Below are 19,883 nucleotides of genomic sequence, written 5' to 3'. Positions count from 1 at the left end.
ATGCTGATAAAAGCAATATACACATTGCAAATTCTCTTGTTGATTTCGATTGCGTCAATTATCTCACAGAAATGTGCTTCTGTTGAAAATCCATCATTCTAATGAGTCAGTGAGCCAGTACATATTGTCCTCCCAGGTCTCCTCCTGGCATATTAGGCAGCAGAGCCAATCTCAAGTGTGGTACGGGAGTGTGTGTGATGACGCAGGATGCCATAGCCGCCGTGGCCTGAGGTGACATTGTATTATGGAACATCAGCATGGACGCTCTCTGGTGGTTTGGACTGAGAGTATATGTGTCTGTGTGTGAGTGTCTAGAGAAGTGCTGTACTATAGTAAATGGTTAGCTCAATCTCCACTGAGTCAGTGCAGTACTGAGGTGAGTACTGTGATTATATGTAAAAATCTAATCAAGATTCAATGCTGGGTCAGATACACATATTTTATTTGAGTTCTTTTTCCTGTTTTCTGGTCCCATCGTTACAGTACGAACTGGCCAAACATGGACTCAGCCAACTCCGGGGCGATCCAAGCTGCGATCCAAGCTCAAGAAGCTTGTCTTCAACGTCTCGACGAGCAACTTTCCTCCGTTTGCGTGGGAGTAAGATCTTTGACAGATCATCAAAACGAATTCCAGAACACTATTGGCAACCAAGTGGGCCAGCTGTCCGGACAGATTAGACAGCTAGGGGCGCAGCTCAAGGACATACGGCCTCCGGTTTTCACTCCAGTTACCATGGCGGCCCCAGTCCAAGAGACCGTTCCGGTTATTTCCACCGTCCCGATGACTTCGTACCCGGCTCTTCATCTCTCCCAACCGGAGCGCTTTTCTGGAGACTCGGAGAACTGTAGGGCTTTCCTGGCCCAATGCGGATTACATTTTGAGCTACAGGCAGCCTCCTTTCCCACGGAGCGTGCCAGAGTAGTGTACGTAATCTCATATCTCTTAGACCGAGCAGAGGCATGGGCTACGACGGAATGGGCCAGGGACTCTCCAATCTGCCAATCCCTGGGGGGTTTTACGGAGATTCTGCGGAAGATTTTCGACCACACAGCTCCGGGCCGAGAGGCCGCCAGAGCACTCACGGACATTCGACAGGGGAGGTGGCAGGTTTCCGATTTCACCGTAGAGTTTCGGACCCTGGCTGCAGACAGCGGTTGGAATGATCAGGCTCTTTTCGACACCTTCCGTTATGGACTCTCCGATCCCATTAAATCAAATCAAATCAAAATCAAATCAAATTTATTTGTATAGCCCAATATCACAAATTATACATTTGTCTCAGTGTGCTTTACAGACTGTACAGGTTACGACATCCTCTGTCCTTAGACCCTCACATCGCACAAGGAAAAACTTCCTAAAAGAAACCCCAAAATTAAAGGGGAAAAAATGGAAGAAACCTCAGGGAGAGCAACTGAGGAGGGATCCCTCTCCCTGGACGGACAGATGTGCAATAGATGTCGTGTGTACAGGATAAACAACATAGTACAAATACAACATTTGACAGAAATTATGTTGTGTTGGAAAAAAAAGAAATAGAAAGTTTGGATGAATCCAGGAAAATGTCAATAAGGCTTCCCGGTGTCCAGCAGGACCAGGTCAGCAGGCGCTGTCACGATTCATGATCCTGACGTAAACTTTATCAGTGGCAACCTGCCACATGAGAGACAGACACTCCGGGGATGATACCCCGGATGGTGAGTTAGTAACATACATTTACATAAATGCATACAGATAGAGAGGGAGAAGAAGAGAGAGGGAGGGGAGGAGAGAGGAAGAGAAGGAGGAGAGCAGGGAGGTGTCCCCCGGCAGTCTAAGCCTATAGTAGCATAACTAGGGGCTGATCCAGGGCAAACCTGAGCCAGCCCTAACTATAAGCTTTATCAAAAAGGAAAGTCTTTAGCCTACTCTTAAATGTGGAGAGTGTGTCTGCCTCCGAACACAAACTGGAAGCTGGTTCCACTGGAGAGGAGCTTGATAGCTGAAGGCTCTGGCTCCCATTGTACTCTTAGAGACTCTAGGAACCACAAGTAACCCTGCAGTCTGGGAGCGTAATGCTCTAGTTGGTTTATAAGGTACTATGAGATCTTTAAGATATGCTGGAGCCTGACCATTAATTGATTTGTAAGTCAGGAGAAGGATTTTGAATTCTATTCTGTATTTTACCGGGAGCCAGTGCAGTGCAGCTAATACAGGAGTAATATGATCCCGTTTCCTTGTTCTAGTCAATACACGTGCCGCTGCATTTTGGATCAACTGAAGAGTCTTAAGCGACTTTTTGGGACAACCTGATAACAATGAGTTGCAGTAATCCAGCCTTGAAGTAACAAATGCATGGACTAGTTTTTCTGCATCATTTTGAGACAGGATGCGTCTTATTTTTGCAATGTTACGTAGATGAAAGAAGGCAGTCCTTGAGATTTGTTTTATGTGGGAGTTAAACGACAGATCTTGATCAAAGATGATGCCAAGATTCCTTACAGTGGTGCTGGAGGCCAAATTAATGCCATCCAGAGCTTCTATGTCATTAGAAAATGCTTTCGGAGGCGTTTAGGGCCAAGTATAATAACTTCAGTTTTGTCTGTGTTTAACATAAAAAGTTGCTAGACATCCAAGTTTTTATGTCCTTAAGGCATGCTTGAAGTTTAGCCAATTGATTGGTTTCATCTGGTTTAATTGATAGATATAATTGGGTATCATCCGCATAACAATGAAAGTTTATAGAGTGGTTCCTTATAATATTGCCCAAAGGAAGCATATATAAGGTGAATAGAATCGGTCCAAGTACAGAACCCTGCGGAACTCCGAGACTGACTTTGGCTGTCATGGAGGATTTATCGTTAACAAGTACAAATTGAGATCGCTCAGATAAATAGGACTTGAACCAGCTTAGTGCGGTTCCTCTTATGCCAACACAATGTTCCAGTCTCTGTAGTAGAATGTCATGATCAACAGTGTCGAAAGCAGCACTGAGGTCTAACAAGACAAGAACAGAGACGAGTCCTTTGTCTGAAGCCAATAGAAGGTCATTGGTAACTTTCACCAGTGCCGTCTCTGTGCTATGATGAACTCTAAATCCAGATTGAAAAACCTCAAATAAACTATTATTATGTAAAAAGTCACACAACTGTTTTGCGACTGCTTTCTCAAGGATTTTAGCGAGAAAGGGAAGGTTAGATATCGGCCTATAGTTGGCTAAAATCTCTGGATCAAGACCAGGCTTTTTAAGAAGTGGTTTTATTACAGCTACTTTAAAGGATTTTGGTACGTAGCCAGATAATAAAGACAGGTTGATCATATTTAATAACGAAGTGTTAATTAAGGGTAAAACTTCTTTAAACAGTTTAGTTGGAATCGGGTCTAAAAGACAGGTTGATGGTTTAGACGATGAGATTGTTGAAGTTGATTGGAGTAAAACAGTCTAGATATATTTCAGGAGTTACAGATGTTTTTAAAATTCCAACAGTTGAAGTTAAGTCATTACCAATTGAGGTCAGGAGGAGATTAATTTTGTCTCTAATAATTAAAATTTTATCGTTAAAGAAGCTCATGAAGTCGTCACTACTGAGCGATATAGGAATAGAAGGCTCTGTAGAGCTGTGACTCTCTGTCCGCCTGGCTACAGTGCTGAAAAGAAACCTGGGGTTGTTCTTATTTTCTTCTATTAAGGAAGAGTAATAAGCTGCTCTGGCATTACGGAGAGTCTTCTTATACGTTTTAAGATGATCTAACCAGACTAAACGAGATTCTTCCAATTTAGTGGAACGCCATTTACTTTCAAGATTTCTCGACTTTTGTTTTAGTTTGCGGATTTGTAAATTAAGCCATGGAGCTTTCTTTTTCTGTTTTATGATCTTCTTCTTTAGAGGAGCGACAGAGTCGAGTGTTATTCGCAGTAAGGCTGCAGCGCTATCAACAAGATGATTAATTTGGGAGGGACTAAAGTTAGCATTGGAGTCCTCTGTTATATTGATATTGAGTCCTGGTATTGAATTAAGTGCTGATGGAATCACTTCCTTAAATTTAGTCACAGCACTTTCAGATAAACATCGAGCGTAGGATATTTTGCCTACTGGCTTGTAGTCCAGTAACAGGACTTCAAAAGTTATTAAAAAATGGTCTGATAAAAGAGGATTATGTGGACACACTAATAAACTTTCAATTTCAACACCATATCCCAGAACAAGGTCCAGAGTGTGGTTTAGACAGTGAGTTGGTTCATGTACATTTTGACTGAACCCAATTGAATCTAATATTGAGATAAATGCATTATTAAGGCTGTCACTATCAACATCCACATGAATATTAAAGTCACCTACAATAATTACTTTATCTGTTTTAAGGACTAAATTTGATAAAAATTCTGAGAATTCAGATAGAAATTCAGAATATGGACCAGGAGGGCGGTACACAGTAACAAATAAAACTGGCTTTATTGTTTTCCATGTTGGGTTTGAGAGCGTAAGAACAAGGCTTTCAAAAGAGTTATAGTTTAGTTTAGGCTTAGGATTGATCAAGAGGTTTGAGTCAAATATGGCCGCAACTCCACCTCCTCGGCCAGTACCTCGAGGAATGTGAGTATTAATATGACCAGGTGGAGTGGATTCATTTAGACTGACATATTCTTCATGTCTCAGCCAGGTTTCAGTGAGACAAAATAAATCAATCTTATTATCTGATATTAAATCATTTACCAATCCAGCTTTCGTTGATAAAGATCTGATGTTTAAGAGCCCACATTTAATTTTTCGATTTAGTTGTACTTTTGCAGCGGTGGTGTTTATTTTAATTATGTTTTCATGTATAACTCCTCTTCTGTTAACCATAGACTTGATTAGTTTCAGTGGTCGTGGGGCAGACACAGTCACTATGGGGATTTGAGTGGGTGACTGCCCGGTAAGAAGCACACAGAAGTGTGTAAGACTGCAACTCTTTGTCCTGGTCTCAACTCTGGGTTGTCATGGATTAGGTCCACTAATAAACTTTGTAATATTATTGGATTTGAGATCTGCTCCAGCCAAAGTAGGATGGATGCCGTCACTCCTAATCAGACCAGGTCTTCCCCAGAAAGTCCGCCAATTGTCTACGAAGCCCACATCATTATCTGGACACCACCGTGAGAGCCAGCGACGGAATGATGACATGCGGCTAAACATGTCATCATTCAAAAGATTTGGCAGAGGACCAGAGAAAACTACGTCCGACATTGTTTTGGCAAATGTACACACCGACTCCACATTAACTTTAGTACACTCCGATTGACGCAATCGCGTGTCATTACCGCCAACGTGAATAACAATCTTACTGTATTTACGTTTAGTCTTAGCCAGCAGTTTCAAATGTGCTTCTATGTCGCCCGCTCTGGCACCAGGAATGCACGTGACTGTCGTCGCTGGTGTCTCAAAATGAACGTATCTCAAAATTGAGCTACCTGATAACCAGAGTTGGCTTCTCAGCTGGTGTGTCACTGAGTGGGGAGAATCTGTTAGAAACAGCAAGCGGTTGGTGGTGAACCGTGGGCTTCTGATAACACTTCTTTCGGACAGTCACCCAGTCTCCCGGCTGCTCGGGTCCCGCCGGGGGACAGCTAACAGGAGATACCACTGGTCGGCCCGCACCGGCTACAGGGGGCTTGCTAACAGCTACACTTGCTAACCGCTGACTAGCCATGGTGCGGAGCCGCTCATCTATCCCTCTAAAACTCGCCTCCAACCCTGCGTATAAACTACATTTAATACACGTACCATTATCACTAAAGGAGGCAGAGCAATAGCTAAACATGAAACACACCGAGCAGGAGAGAGCAGAAGAGGGAGATGCCATCGCTAGCTGCCGAGCTGCAGCAGCTAACGTTAGCAGAGCCGAACGGAGCGTAAAGAATTGAGGATTTAGCGAGAGTCGCTAAGAGAAGGAGGATAAGGAGAGAGTTGTAAGTGCTTAGGAAGTACAAGTATAGGTTTAGATAGATGACAGGTAATTAGCCGATGTGATCAAGAATATAACAACATTAACTGGGTCAAGCTGGAGCTGCCGAAGTATGCTACCAGCAACAAGACATGTTGGCTCCGCTCGAGCTTCCATCTGATTTGGATTCTCTCATCGCCATGTCTATCTGTATCGACAACTGGATCTGGGAGAGGGAACAGGAGAGAGAGCACTGTCTCTCCTATCAGGCAGTGGGGTCAGTCAAGATTACCTCATTCACCCTCGGGGCCCTCTTCCCGTCCACATGTTCCATTGCCGGTTTCTCCAATGCCAACAGCTGGAATAGAGGAGCCGATGCAGCTTGGTCAGACCTGGTTGTTTCAGCTTATTTCCCCTTGTGGAGCTCTTTGTTATCCCGCTTTAGTGGATTCCGGAGCGGATGAGAGCTTCATTGATTAGGGACTAGCTAAGAGGTTGGGTCTGAAGCTGATTCCTCTACCCCAAGTACTAGAGGCTAAGGTGTTAGACGGTCGGCTGCTGTGCCGAGTTTCACACTGCATACAGTCGATCCAACTCATCATCCCAGACGGACACTCAGAGCACCTCAGCTTCCATCTTTTTGACTCTCCCGCACATCCACTCATCCTGGGGTTCCCTTGGCTGGTTAAACACAACCCACATATGGATTGGGCTACGGGGAGAGTACTAGGTTGACACAAGGGTGTGCATCTACATGTTTTCCGGTCAGATCTACGGCTGGAATTTCACTTTCCTCCAGAGACACCCCAGAGCAACTGGCTTTCACCACCACCGTTGCTAACGAATGCGGTGGGACCCCTAATTCAGACTTCCAGGATTTATCCGGGGTTCTGTCCTGTCCAGGGACTCAGGGAGATGTTAAACAAGACTCGGGCTACAGCCCTACCTCCGGTCATATGATTGTCCGATTGATTTGCTTCCCGGGACTTCACCTCCGAGAGGACACCTGTATTCCCTGTCAGCCCCGGAGAGAGAGGCCATGAAGGACTACATTGACTCTGCCCTCAGGTCCGGGAATATTCGTCCTTCATCATCGCCTGCAGGAGCAGGGTTTTTCTTCGTCGACAAGAAGGATAAGACTCTTGGACCCTGCATTGACTACCGGGGCCTGAACAGCATCACCATTAAGAACCGGTACCCACTTCCTCTTATCTCATCTGCTTTTGAGCTCTTACAGGACTCAAAGATTTTTTACCAAATTAGACTCACGCAATGCTTACCATTTGGTAAGGATAAGAGAGGGGGACGAGTGGAAGATGGCATTCAACACTTCTAATGGACATTATGAGTATCTTGTAATGTCGTTTGGCTTAACCAATGCTCCAGCTGTGTTTCAGGCCTTGGTAAAGGACATTCTTCGTGACATGCTGAATCGGTTTGAATTTGTTTACCTGGATGACATCCTCATCTTTTCTCCAGATGAGGAATCCCACATTCAGCATGTTAGCCAGGTTCTACAGCGACTCCTAGATAACCTGCTCTTTGTTAAGGCCAAAAAATGTGAGTTCCACGTTCCTATAGTGTCTTTTCTGGGATTCATCATAGCGGAGAATAACATTCAGATGGACCCATCCAAGGTCAGTGCTGTTACTCAGTGGCCGACCCCTACTAGTCGCAAGCTAGTCCAATGTTTTCTGGGGTTTTCAAATTTCTATAGACGATTCATCAGGAACTATAGCTCTATTGCAGCTCTGCTACATGCCCTAACCTCTTCCTCAGTTAGATTCCTGTGGGATTCCAAGGCCGAGAAGGCTTTCCAGGGACTTAAGATGAGTTTTATCTCCGCCCCGATTCTCACACATCCGGATCCAAGAAGGATAACAAGCTGCATCCATGTGCATTCTTATACCGAAAATTTTCTACAGCTGAGAGAAATTACGACGTTACTAATCGGGAACTGCTTGCTATCAAGGTGGCACTGGTTGGAGGCAGCAGAGCATCCTTCTTTAGTTTGGACGCATCACAAAAACCTGCAGTACATTCGATCCGCAAGACGACTCAACTCCAGACAGGCCAGATGGGCCTTGTTGTCCACAAGATTTGACTTTGCCTTATCCTATCGTCCTGGGTTGAAGAATGCCAAGGCCGATGCTCTGTCACGGCTGTTTGACCCTGATCCTACTCCTAGAGCTCGTTCATTAATTTTTCCACCAGCCTGTGTTGTGGGGGCAGTTACTTGGGGTATTAAGGAGAAGGTCAAACAAGCCAACATGTACATTCAGGTCCCAGAGGGATGTCCGACTAACCGTTTATTTGTTCCTGAATCTCTTTATTCCCAGGTCATTCATTTGGCCCACACCTCCCTCCTTTCATGTCACCCTGGGGTATGTTGGACACTTTTCGTCATCCAACAAAGGTTCTGGTGGCCATCTGGGGGTACTGTAAGGGTTCCTGATGTTTATTGTTTGTACTTTCTGTTTTATTTTATTACTTACCTGTTCTCTCTCGCTTCAGTTGTGTCTACTTCCTGCCCCCAGGTGTTTCCAATCTGTTCGTTAGTGTCTACACCTGTGTCTCGTTACACCGCCCACTTCCTGGTGTATTTATTCTGTGTTTTGTTTCTCTCGTTGCCAGTTCGTCTTCGTACCTTTGTGTCGTAGAGTTCCAGCGTTGTTCCTTGTGTATCCTGTTCTTGTTTCCTGCCTTCGACTTCCCGGTTTCCTCGATCTTACTTCCGTGACCTGACTCTGTCTTTGCCTACTCCTTACCTGTTTTGTTTGATATCTGACTTCCTTCCCGTGTACCGAACCCATTTTTGCTACTAGTAAAGACTATTTTTACCAACACTAGATCTGTCTCTGAGTTGTGCATTTGAGTTCTTTTCCTGTGTTCTGGTCCCATCGTTACACAGTATGCTTATGGTTTCACTTCACTTCACTCCTTCAGCCTGCAGATGTCTAAATAAGGCTGACCAATATGATAATTTCTTTACTGCGCTCTACAGTATTATTTGATTATCTTCAACGTAAAACTCTTCTTCTCCTGAATCCTTTCAGGACAAACGTCTGCACTTTGTCAATTGCGTGCATTGCTTAACATTTTTTTCTCCCCCTCTGTATCTCCTCCGCCACATAAATATATCCTTAATAAGGTTATTGATAATTATATTAAGTGAGAACTGTCAGGGTCGTACCCTGCCCTGTCCCTGGCAGCTGTGGCTCCGTTCGGGGCATTCTGACGGGTCTCTGGAGCGGGCAGCATGGGGAAGGAAGGCTGGGTCAACTTATGCCTCCTCTCAGCCAACACCACAACTAAATCTGACTGTCAATGTCTAATAAACAGGCCCCCTCCTTAGGGTGTGGGAGCTACTTCTTTAAGGGGTCATGCTCATAAAACAAACATAATTTCATATCACCAACTACAAAATAAAATGATAACCCGGTTGACCCTGCCGGACTAACACTGCTGTCCCAACACTGCTGTCCCACTTTAGAGATGCCTGATCCCAACCCTGCTTTGCTGCCAGGGTACAGGGCGGCACTCCCCCTGATTAAATTATTAAATTATTATTTATAATGTTTTATTAGAAGTAGCTTTGGTGGTGGAAAAGGTAGGATTAATATTAGTATCAACATCATTAGTGTGCATTATTGTTATTATTAACACGGAGGTGTTAATAAAAGAAAGTAGTAGATACAATCCACAACTTTTGCTAATGGAAAATTAAAAAAGGAGCAAGTTGAGTAGAGCCTGCCATGCAGTGGAAATACGACATAAGTAACATTATCACTGTAGAACTGTGGGGAACTGAAGAGTTGGGCGATACCTCTCAACTGGTTTGTCACTGACACATATTGATTAGTGCAGCTTTAAGCTGCCACCAATGAATAACATGAGCATTAAGCTTCCTTCATGATAGGAAAGGTTCTCTGCGCTCACCTTGCGGTGAAGGCAGCTAGTTAGTTTTCTTTCTATGGTTACCTTCCCTGCTTGCTTGTGCCGTTTCATACAGCTGTTATCTCATTGGTTGCGCTTTGAAAGGTCAGCGCCAATCAAGGTCAAAGTTTAAATAATTTAAAGTTTGAGCGCAGCGCTCGGTGGAAATTTCAAGAGGTGCGCCACGTCAAGGGCACCATTGCTTCCGTCTCGTCGGGCGCCACCGCTCTCTCCCTAGGGAAACGACGGCACCATTGTTCCCTCTGATGGTGCTTTCACACCTGTAGTTTGGGTAATTAGGATCCTGCTCACACTAACTCTTTACAAATGAGGTAAGAGGAGTAAAGATGAAGTTTTACAGAAACTCGTTGATTGGACAGTTTTGGTGACGTTATCCTGCATCATAATGACGCACGTGGGGAAATCGAATTCTGGTAACTGACAGAAGTTTATACAGCACTTTAATGCTTCTGATTTGTCAATGTATGTTCTTTGGCGTCCCAAAAAGCTCACAAATAAATAACTGATTATAAGCTTTATTAGTATTATTATTAGACTCATTAACTGCACATTATGAATATTGACAGGTAGAGCCAGTAATGATTTGGGGCTAACCAAGTGATTTGCATAAATAAGTTATATACATGACCTAATACAGATCAATTAAAAGATTGCTTCCTGATCAGATTTCACAATTTGTTTGCTTTTAAATCTTGCTAAATTCACAGATCTGCAATCATAAAATCCTGTGGTTGCTTGGTTTGCATTCACACCACAAACAAGCCGCACCAGAGTCCACTTGAAAGACCAGACTCACCTTTTCAAGCGGTCTCTGTTCGGTTGTTTTTTGTCTGCACAGAGTTTGATTGACAGCTTTTCCACCAGCCCAAATAAATCGTACTAACCAACCCAACAGACCTGAGTTTAATTTAACCTTACCAAACAGGTTAGGTGTGAAAGCACCCCGACCCTTAACAATCCATCGGACATTCTATTGTTAGCATCACCACAATATAAACCAAAACAGCTGTAGCAGTATGAGTAAACACAAACAATCTAACACAATGTAGACATAGTGTTCTCATAATGGACAATGTTAGAAATCAACATAGTGGCTATTCGGGGGTCTCTGAGCAGTGCTGGGTTTGGCTTGGTCTTACAGGAGGCTATATATACCCTGAAATGTAAGCGGATAAGAGACTGCTGATGTCTGTGAGGGCCACACTGACGCCTGCCTCCCTTCTGCCATTATCACTAGTGCAAGTGTTTCATATTAAAACTAGGCTTGACTACTTCTAACAAGGCCATAGTTGGACCTTCTCCAGCCTTTGCTAGCTACCAGTTATACAAGTAGCAACACTTTAAATTAAACACAGCCAGTTTGTAAGTACATTTATGTACAAAATAATAAAGTATGTACAACTATATACGTATAAAAAAGGAATTGAACTAGAAAGAATGCATAGTGCTGGCACACAAGTGGCAATAAAAACATCTGGCTTCTAAACATTGTGTGATGGAAGAGATTAAATATCAATGCTTTTGCTTGTCCATGCCCCTTCAGTAGTGCCTTCAAGAGCTATGGGGTTCTGACTATAGAAGCTCTGTTACCTTTCATTATCCATCAACATACTTTATTAAGGTTTTTTTAATAAAGTTAAAAAATAATAAATAAAGTTTTGTTTCATAATCAACCATTTTCTACAAATACCTCATTACCTCTCATTACAACTTTTCACTACACAACCATGTTTCTATCATATGAAAACCTGGATTGAAGCAGCCAATTAGCATTTATCATTCCAACCATCTGTTGGTGACTCACGTGTTATAAAAACTATAAAAGCAGCAGTGACCTCAGAGATGACTCAATCCACAGGCTACACTGATTGATGCTCTGGTCTATGCAGCTGACTGCCATACTTCATTATTCATTGAGCTAATCATTTGGTGAACGAGATGCTATTTTTTTTTAACACCTATCAATCTCTGCCATTCCACTGAACGATGCTGAGTGATAGGCATTAGATTCAACTGGTTTAAAGCAACTAGTGATTAAAGCTTATGAAATTCTTGTGAAACGGATAGTTCCGGTCCTTGACTATGATTGGCTGGGTCGTGTTCAAACCCATTGTAAAATACTCTACAAACACAGCTGTGACCACATTATAATAGTATCACTATATCACAATTAGTAACTTATTGTGATTTATTTATTTATAACCTTTATTTTACAAGGATATGTCTCATTGAGATTAAAAATCTCTTTTTCAAGAGAGTCCTGGCCAAAATAGGCAGCAGCATAAGTGATATGTGGTTGGAAGATGGACAGGGTAGAGGAGGAAGATACAATTATTTACCTAATAATATAAAGTAACATAGAACCAAGAGAAGAAGAAGAGGAAGAAAGTCACAAAGAGCAAACAGGGATTTGTGTTTAAGCTGCAGGGAACACAGTGTCCCATCACTTCCTGGAGAAATAACATTAAAATCCACCAAAGCAGACAAACTACACCAACCGTCTATGGTGAGTTAACGATGTTACTTTAGCTAGCTTACATGTTTTATCTGTAGCCTATTATGTTCACTTCTCTGTAGTTATAGTGAGCATAATAGCTGCTGATGGTCGGTCCATGTATGATTCTAATAACTTAGTTATAGTTATACTACAGAGCTGTCCAGACACAAACACCCCTGGACCAGCAAAAAGTGCTGACGTGATTCAACCAACTTCAACAAAAGCACAACTAATGATGATATCCAGATAAATGTTAATAATCTCCCCAATCATTCATCGTGCTTTCCAATGCGTCTGTGGGTTGCTTGGCAACCACGCTGCTAAATGTCGCTGAAGAACTACATTTCTTGGTGGAAAAATTATTATGTGTTATCAATAAATTATTGTTTTTTTGTTGCTGTTTGTTTATTTTATGAATTGTTGCCAGGTATATGTAGTAACTGTTTTTTGTTGATGCTTACATTTTATATTTGCAAAATCAATTTGTCAAAGGATCCTGTGGGACAAACTGTGTAATAGACACTGTTTCTAAATGACCTCAACCAACATTTTTATATTTGTTGAAATTCCCCTTACCTGCCGAAAGCAATGAATAAATCAAATGGTCTGACAAAAAAAAAAAAATCTGGTATCTGTGGCTGTCGCAGGACTGTAATAAGCCGACCTGCCTGCCTGTCTGCCTATCGTCTGTCTGCCTATCTGTCTTCCACAGCTGTGAGTATTAACAACGGCCATGTTCACTGTTTACGTTCATTATGATCATTTTGAGAGAGTCCTTGAGGGACGTGTTATCAGTGTTGCCAACTTGCCTACTTTCTCGCTAGATTTAGCACATTTTGGAGCTAGTGCTGCTAGTTACTTTCATTGCAAAAGAGTTGGCAATATTGGGCTGGGTTTTTTGGTTGGATTATTTGGACGGTTGAGGTAAAAAACCTAGATTACTGTTGCCGGCTTCTCCAATGTTACCTATACCAAGCTTTAAGAAAAGTATCAAAATAAAGCAATGCAAAATACTTTATTACAAGTAAAATACCTGCATATGTAAAAACTACAGTAAAATTACAAAAGTATCAGCAGCAAAATGTACTTAAAGGTCCCATATTGTTAAAGCAGGTCAAAGTGCTGTATAAATACTGTGAAAGTATCGAAAATTCTAGAGGTCGAGCCCTCCAAAGGGTCAACAGATAAAGTTGAGGGGGGTTGTGAGATGATTTACGGGAGAGGAAATAAGAAGAAACTAAGTTCTGATACACACATCTGTTTTTATTTATAGGACGTTAGATTTTTAGTGAAGTATTGGATCATTTGAACAGTTATTGAAGCAGAAATTTAATTTCTTTGGTGGAACTGTCAACAACTCATAGACATGTGAAACACAACAAGGAGCCACAACTACACAATGTGTTTATGTAAGAGGACACAAGTAAAAAAGACTGGGAAACACTGGTTTAATCTTTAATGTTTAACGTTACATTTTATAAACTTCATATGTGTTTTATGTCAAATATTAATCTGAAAGGTTACTAATAATTCCGGCTGTCAATTAAACGTAGTAGAGTAAAATTGACAATATTTCCCTCTGGAATTTACCGGAGTAGAAGTATAAAGTAATATAAAATGGATAAAAGTACAAGTTCTCCAAAATTGTGCTTGAGTACAGTACTTAAGTAAATACACTCGGCTACTTTCCACCACTGGCAATAAGCTAATACCAGCTGAAGTATCTATCGGGCCGATCTATCAGTCTAGCTCTATACGGTTAAGCACACTTATCCTATTGTGATGCTTTGTTCACCTGCTTCAGAACACATCCCCAGCTGGTTCAGAACTCTGCAGTGAGGCTTTGAACAAAAACTAAACATATATCACACATTACACCAGTTGTGTTGCTTCTCTGGCTCTCAAACAGCCTCAGAGAAGCCAAACCAGCACACATCATGAAAAACCCTTCAAACTCATTTGTTTTCTCTGGCCTTCTCTTTAATTGGTCTTTAACTATCACTAGTAAGATGCACTGAAAGGCAGTTTTGGAGTCTAATGCAGTGGATACGTGTTAATAATGCGTGTGTACAAACAAAACTGTTGGATAATGTTTTCCGATTGATATTGGCATCATTAAAACCTTTTAGCGCTGTAAAGCTGTAATTTCAATGCCATATTCTAAGTCATAGTCTAAATGTATATATGGCAGTAATGTTGTAAACTGAGGTGCAGCATTAACTTTCCAATTTAGTAATTTCTATGAGTCATTGATAAGATAATAAAACATAATGAGTGTTTCTAACTTTTTCTGACTTGGACAGCTTCTGTGTGAGTGTGTGTAAAAGCACATGTGTGTTAAGTAATTACCTGCCGTATTAGCAGCGGTGTGTGTCAGTCCCCGCAGACTGTGATGGCTCCTGGGCAGCTCATCGTACTGTTGCCACCCCGTAGTGTACACACACGCACACACACACACACACACACACACACACACACACACAGGCTTTCTGACACTGATCACTCCTGTGGAAACACACAGACATGTTACATAACATACCAGTCAACACAGAGGGCAAAACAGTGAACAAGTAACATTGAAAATGTTTTATCTTTTTTTGTTGACTGGGGAATTTCTTTTACAAATACATAAAATATCATATGCGATCAAACTATCTAGTTGGACAGAAAACCCCTGCTTGAGGACAGCAAATGTTGCCTATAGGACAGCACTCATGTTCAACATGAAGTGACTTTACAGACCGCCGGTAAACACATTCTTCGGATTTCATGTCCAACGATTAAAGATTGATGATACACCTATTGCATCAGCACCTATTATCAAATCCGGAAAAGTTGCTCAATTATAAAGCTCGGGTAAAGATAAAGTTGATAGGTTGCCTCCATGTTGTACAGCTTCATTATGTGGCAAGTACATATTTCGCCATCACAACCTACTACTTTATACATTTTTACTATTCAATGCAAACATCACACATATCAACTGGTGGCATGCACTACCCGAATAGCTGTTCACAGCTCTTCAACTCATGGTAGAAAAAACGAGAACTTTCTGAAACGCTATCCCTGTCCTCTATCATTGTCTCCTCAGGAAGATGGACCATACAGCTGAGCAAACAGCCCACACAACATGCATTCAACTGACAAGCAGGTACCTAAAAGAAGAAAAGGGAGGAAGAGTGGCAGTTAAGTTGGTTCGTAAGAGGCTCACCCTTGTTGTTCTGAGCGACAAAAAGCAGTGGGGTGCTACTTGGGAGGCTGTGGCTCCAGAGTGTTAGAGGATAGTATGAACACAGCGATCCAGAATACCACAGATCAAGTTACAGGACTGGTAAATATAGCAGACGTCTATGACCTCTACAGGTCCCTCTACACTCAGTGGCATTCCAAATTGCTCTTAAATGACGAGCATAAGCATCAAGTCCAGCAAACTACAGCAGATGTTTTCACAGAAATTAAAATCTTAAATGAGTGGCAAACCTCTCTGGATTATGAATCATTTTGCATTCCTTCAGTAATAGTGCCAAAGCATAGCAAAAGGCATATCTGTATACACCCCAAACTGCCACATTGAGTCATTTGTTGGTTGTCAGTTTCTTGGAAATGTAATCCATCAAAGTGACATTTGTCATCAATTCCAATTCCTATGGTAATAACTGTTATTCAGCTTGATATTATGTCTTCTACATATAAGTCAAAAATAAATGCCTTGTCTCTGGCCACACGTATATAACATATAGTTGCAAAACTGATGTATGAAAACATACATAACCAGTGAACTACCAAATTAATTATTTTCTAGCAAAGGAAAGCAGTTGACGTATGTGTGTAAGACGATGGAAAAAGACAGACGTAGTACTGTGGTGGACGGTCTCCGTGAGGGGTATAGCATTACATGTGACTGGGAGGAGATGGGACGACACTGGAACAGAAGCCACACTCGCAGCACTGCAGTGTGGCCGTTTGTATATATTGTTCTGAAAAGACTAATTTGAGGCAAATGTTTTTTAAACATTCCTCATAATCTATGGAGATAACGTTATTCCACACGTGATTAGATAACCACTCTGACTCAAGAGCGTTGCTCGGTAATGGAAGCGGGGCAGGTTTGACAGAGTATGCTATTGAAGGGGGCGGAGAGCATATTGTATCAGCAAAAACCATGGCGAAAACTCCCCCTTGTAAGTCCTTTGACTGAGAGGTAGCGACATACAAAGTAAATACAACGCTTATAAACTAACCTGCATGGTTACTTCGTTCGCGTAACCTCGGTGAACGTCCCGCATCGGCTAACTAGCTTATTTAGCTAGCTAACTCAAGTAAAAAAGTGTACCTTATCTGTACAGCACAGACAGCAGCGGTGTTACGCCAGTGTGTTAAGAGCACCGCTCCGAGTGTGTACGTTAAGCACGTTGTGGCACTGCTCATTAAGCAAACTATACACATTTCACTGTAAATTGCGGTAGCTTGGTCCTTTAAAATGTAAACTTTTGGAGTTGGTTTAGCTGTTATTCTTCCCCCATAACACAGCGTAGGGCACTTTATGTAGAACGTACTTAGCTAACGTCACCCGTCTTAAAACTTGAAATGGTACTGAAATATAGAGCTATTTCGCAGTTTTGTTGGCACATTGTGACTTCCTTTATGGGTTTAATGGTGTTTGAGAAGGTACGTTTTATATTTAAATCTGACAAGTAACGCAGCCCTAACATTGACAGTTGCAGGATGACTTCTTATGCTTCAGTCCATAGCAGAGAACAGTACCTATCTGGGTTATGGTGGTGTATGAGGTACCAAACGGCATTCACTCACCTCACAGACCATCCCGATCCAAAAGTATCTTTATGGCTGGTTTGTGTTGCTTTTTAGACCATTACTTTAGTTGCTGTGTTGGTAATGTTGGATGGAGGACTACACCGTCATGGTAAAATTTAAATCAAGACTACGCTGGTATTCAGCCATATCTTCTATCCCCTTGCAGTTGTAGGGTTTTTCAGCAACCAAGTAACGGTTCTGTTAGCTTTAACGGTGACGTCGGTCCGGTAACAGCTCATTTCTAATTGGTTCATGCCTCTCTGTGAACGTCACCAGCAAGCGCAGTGACCTGCCTCCTACACCGTCACCATGGTGACGAACGTAAACATCAGAAATGTATTTCATTGAACAAATGCTGCTTTTATATGTTATGGGAAAGATGAGGATTTGTTTTCCAATAAAGATAATTCATTTTCACTTCAGGTGTATGGTTGTGGGTCTAAGAACCACCATAAGGACTGCTCAGGTATTTCCAGTAGTAAATACTACCAACAAAGAATGCTTGTGTACATGTACTTGGTGAGAAACATCAATGTCTACAGAAGAACTGCAGTCACCTTCAGTAATTTTTTAACCATAAGCTTTATTCGGATTGTGAATGCAGCTGGAACTGTAACCAAATATTTGAATATTGATGATCTGCTGTGTTCAAATACAGATGAAATTGTGATTACTTTTTCTGTTTAATGGTTTACAAACCCTAGGAAAGTATTGCTATACTTTTTTTAAAGTAGTATATGAACCAAATTGATACTAATGGATTTAAGTAAGTTGGCTGAATAAAAATAAATAGGTAATATGGAATAATGAATTGCCATCAGAGTGCAGTTACTATTGTTTTACATTGGCTTAATTGCTGCTTAAATCTTATACACAAACCCATTTTTAGAACACATAATAAAAGACTATCTAATCATTCAAAAACTCTGAAAGAAAATTGATGTTAAATACATAAATTGTCATATTAACTTAATTTTATATGCTTTAATGCACTGCAACTATGTAACTGTGTTCTTTTAATTACTCAGCAATACTCAAGTTTGTTATAAGAATACATGTGCTGCATTAATAGTTGTTTGGGTCAAATATTAAAGAAGGTCTACTAATACACCATGTATCATTGTTTCTTTTAAATATTCCAATATTTCAGCACTCAAGTAGTCAATCATGCTGGAGTGTGCAAGTGTCTGCATCAATTTGAATGAGTCATAAAATCTTACTGCAGTATAACCATCTGTAAAACACATCCGGACCCCTGACATGGCTCCAAGGCTGCTGCTGTGAATTAAACAAGGTGTCACACACTGAGAATGGAGACTGCCATTTATTACCACCCAATGACAGAGTTTCTGAGAGAAAGATTACTCATTTTGTTCCATTTAATGCTTCATATAGGTTTCTACAAAACTTAATAATGCTTTTATTGCCACATATTATGAACAGTCCTGTGTTACATAATAGAGTGAGTGATTATCTTAAATACTGGTACACTGTATAAGGCTGAGCAAGGAGAAAACCTGGTCAGATTTAGTCCAACCAAAATCTATAACACTGTAATTAAAGACAAATATTGTCTTTTGAGAGCCACGTGAGCTCTGGTGCACTACTTTTAGAGGCAGACGCTTACTCAAACATTGTATTTACTGATACATCCATAATAGCAAGTAGGTATTTAGTTCCACAGGTCTCCATTCAAACAGGATGTGCTGTCCTGAAGCTGCCAGATGTCTAGCATTATGTGTGAGTATTTAACCAACTAAAGGAATGATACAGCTTTTCAATGTATCAATTATATTTGTTCTTACAACATGAACAGACTGTTTTGAGGAGTAGAGAGTGAATAAATGGGTTGGATCTGATTACATTCAAAGGGCAAATCCATCCTCAATTACTCCTCAGGAAGTATTTTGACTACTTCAATTAATGATTTCCTAAACATTTTGAAGAATGCCTTTTGACACCTCCAATGACTCCTTTGAAGAAACAGTTCAAAAGTTTTGGAAAAATGCTTATTCGCTGTCTGGCAGTGAGTTAGATGATACGATTATACCACACTCTTATGTACTGTATGTACGCTAAATATGTATCTACAGACAGCAGCTGGTTAGCTTTGCTTATCTTAGCAGAAACAACTTGAAAAAAGATGAAAACCGCTTGCCTGGCTCAGCCCGAAAGTAACAGATCCACCTATGTGCACTTCTAAAGCTCATGACTGAGAGTATAAATGACAAATTGTGGTTTTATGAAAAATGTATTGAAAGCGGAGAGTCCAGAAAGTGCACCTGCCTGAGAGTCACATCCAGCACATACTCCCCCCGTTAAACTGCAACCTGCCGTTTAACACTTACAGTATGTTTTTATATGGATTATACAAACAAGATAGAACATGTTTATTAGTGATCTTTAGATGGTCTGGTACGCAGATTTTGTTATCTTCAGACAAAGCCAGGCTAGCTGTTTCCCCCGATTTCCAGTCTTTATGCTAAGCTAAGCTAATCGTCCCCTGGCTGTATCTTATTTTAGTGTACAAGTATGAGGGTAGAATTGATCTTCTCATTTAATTCACAACAATAAAGCACAACAGTGTATTTATCAAAATGTGAAAGTACCATATTTCTTCAAATGTCATATTCATCTCTGGATTATGTATGAAAGTGGTGAAAGCAATAAGAGTTATATTGAAATCTAGAGTTTAACAACAAGCAAGTCACT

At 41.2% G+C, this 19,883-nt stretch overlaps 1 protein-coding gene across 5 annotated transcripts in view; it reads right to left on the bottom strand.

The window, feature by feature from the left end:
- Window positions 1-17,359, bottom strand: part of usp2a (ubiquitin specific peptidase 2a) — a 58,344-nt gene extending 40,985 nt beyond the window's left edge. For 2 of the 5 annotated variants that reach the window (XM_029445953.1, XM_029445957.1), the window contains exons 1-2: window positions 15,568-15,628; window positions 14,706-14,861 (exon numbers count right to left, since the gene is read on the bottom strand). The gene's annotated coding sequence lies outside the window, so the exon portion shown is untranslated. Of the gene's footprint in view, window positions 1-14,705; window positions 14,862-15,511; window positions 15,629-16,597; window positions 16,694-17,168 lie in introns of those variants that run through there. The other 3 variants (XM_029445954.1, XM_029445956.1, XM_029445955.1) reach the window with 3 other exon arrangements.
- Between the last annotated feature and the right edge of the window lie 2,524 nt (window positions 17,360-19,883).

The sequence above is a fragment of the Cottoperca gobio genome, chromosome 13 (assembly GCF_900634415.1).
Source record: "Cottoperca gobio chromosome 13, fCotGob3.1, whole genome shotgun sequence".
NCBI lineage: Eukaryota > Metazoa > Chordata > Actinopteri > Perciformes > Bovichtidae > Cottoperca > Cottoperca gobio.
This window is presented reverse-complemented; position numbering and strand designations above follow the sequence as displayed.